Below are 2,487 nucleotides of genomic sequence, written 5' to 3' on the forward strand. Positions count from 1 at the left end.
CATCCTCCCTTCAAGTTCATTCCTTACCCGGAATTCATTTGTCATCCTCCCTTCCATTAAAATTGCGCATGCTCTTATTCAAATGAATTTTCCATCTCATTTATCCACCGCAACACAGCATGGACGATGAAAGGTTAGCAAATGCAAAACGTGTCAAAACAAATCGTTCATTCTGGTTTCAATCAAAACGGAAGCAACATTTGTTCATTTATCGCATAGCTATGCAGCCGGAGTTGAATGAAGCCGAAGAGCGTACAACACCGCGGCAATGTCAATGCTGGAGAGAGCGCAAAGAATCTAGGCTCACCGTATGCATGCATGCATGCGTGTGCATGTATGTATGTGGTGTTTATCCATAAAATCAACAGCCTTTGGTTTGAGTCTAGGCTGTGCAAATGTAAGTGTTTGCTATAACGACATATTTATTCAATGGGAAATTGCGATGAGCATAAACAGCTCGCCATTTTCGCTCTCTCTCGTTCGCTCCCCTTCCCGTTATCGCTTGTATGTTTGCCGCTCTCGCTGGATGTATTCGTTGGATAGACGTGGAAATGTGCTCGTGTTGGTGATAGACTGTGTGTGTGCGGGACCGCTTGAACGGAATTTTGGGAAAAGAGGAAAATGTTGTGAATGGTAGTCAGTCGTCGGTTTTTGATCGAACGTTGTGCATGTTTGTTGGTGAGAACCGTCTGTTACATCTTTTCCATCACATCGAAAGCACAGGATACCAACAAATGAATCGAAGCGAAAAAGAAAAGTCAATGTAATCAGCGTAAAGAAAATCATCGTCTTTCTACCAACAACAAGTTATTACAATATAATTCCTTCTCGGAAGTTTACCTGGTTTGATTCATCGAAATTGAATTGATTGATGTGTAATTGAGTGAATTGCATACAGAATCCTAGATGGTGAATTGTTTAATTGGAATTGTATGAAAAGATGCGAAAAGTGTATCATTAAGTTTATTCAAATTCATCGTATCTTTTGTTGATTAATTATCCATGTGAAACTGTTTGGTTGGTTTGACGTGAGTGCGATGCTTTAATTCATAGGCGATAATTGTGTGTAAGGGATTCATTGTTTCGTTTTGTGGTGACGGATTTTCGATTCTGTGAACACGAACGATTGAAACAAAAGCCAATACCATATGATGTGTGATCCGTCTGTCAATTCAATGAATAGCATCGATTAAATGAAACCAAGTATTGCGTTCGTGCTATGTGATCACCACCAAATTATATGCTAAAATTGTGGGTGTGTGATTTGGTATTTGGGCACGTGTATAGGCGATATATAAACAAAGACGAACCGCATCAAAAGCTACCAGCAAATCTTGTGGATGAAATGACCAGATGGTGTGAGGCCATTTTTCACTACAGGTAAGGATGTAATCAATAATAAAGCATCGTACCGTACATATATGTATAGCAGAAGCAAAAAGGCGCAAGAGATAAGTGAATTTATTTTTGTTGGCCAGAAAAATATGTGCTTGTGGTTTGTGCTTGAATCAATGAAAAATACCATGAAACGACGCATATTTCACTGACGGCGACCGATGTGCTTTCTACCAGGTGATTCTTTTTTTCTCGCTTGAACAGTCGATTTAATGTAATAACAGGTAAAAACTCATCGATTCAGCAAACGAACAGCCATATCGGGATAGTGGTTGCACATGGATCGAGTGGTTGCACTTGCCAAAACAACCGCTGGAAATTGCCTCTGGTTTTCCAAAAGTGAACCGTTTCAGCGTTCAATTCGGTCAGTTTGGTTATCAATATCGCATCTGTAATGAAACGAAACTTATTGAATTGACACACATGGAAAAGTGCCAAGTGGAAACAGAATTACCATTTGCATTGCCTCTCTCTCTCTCTCTCTCTCTCTCTCTCTCTCTCTGTCGAATACAAACCGGCATATCGGCTACTGTACACTTCTACACAGACTGGATTCCATCTTTTCTCAATGAAACCCGGGATAAAAACTAACAGTCGGCAGAAAATTCAAAGCAGAATAACAAAAAAAAAATACAAACACCGGACACTTTTTCATCGTAGAAAATTGAACGTATTGAAAACATTCGATGGGGGAAACGAAAGATGAGCAAAATAAAAATCGAAACGAATGCCTCGAAACGATGGCCATGCATTTCGCTGTGACAGATTTTAGTTGGGTTTTTCATTAGTTCTGCTACACTAAGCACTTCTGAAATAAGTGAACTTAAACACTTTAGACACTCTCCATGCGTCACAAGAGCGCACAAAAGGAAGAGCGAAAAAAAACATCAGCAGCACCGAAAAAGTTTCAGTTTTCCAACAGCAAAATGCACTTTGATGTAATGCGAAAATATGTCTCGTTCGTGCACCACACAATATTTATTTTTATTATTGGCGGAATGCTGGAAATATCATGCCAATGAGAGAGAGAGAGAGAGAGAGAGAGAGAGAGAGAGAGAGAGAGAGAGAGAGAGAGAGAGAGAGAGAGAGAGA

General features: G+C 39.8%; 1 protein-coding gene across 1 annotated transcript in view; it reads left to right on the forward strand.

The window, feature by feature from the left end:
- The first annotated feature begins 639 nt into the window (after nucleotides 1–639).
- LOC129565325 (neuroligin-4, Y-linked) overlaps nucleotides 640–2,487 on the forward strand; it is a 226,960-nt gene continuing 225,112 nt past the window's right edge. The window contains exon 1 of the mRNA XM_055440084.1: nucleotides 640–1,380. The gene's annotated coding sequence lies outside the window, so the exon portion shown is untranslated. The remainder of the gene's footprint in view (nucleotides 1,381–2,487) is intronic.

Source organism: Sitodiplosis mosellana, unplaced genomic scaffold, assembly GCF_009176505.1.
Source record: "Sitodiplosis mosellana isolate CC-2019 unplaced genomic scaffold, AAFC_SMos_1.0 Smas_scaffold_1, whole genome shotgun sequence".
NCBI lineage: Eukaryota > Metazoa > Arthropoda > Insecta > Diptera > Cecidomyiidae > Sitodiplosis > Sitodiplosis mosellana.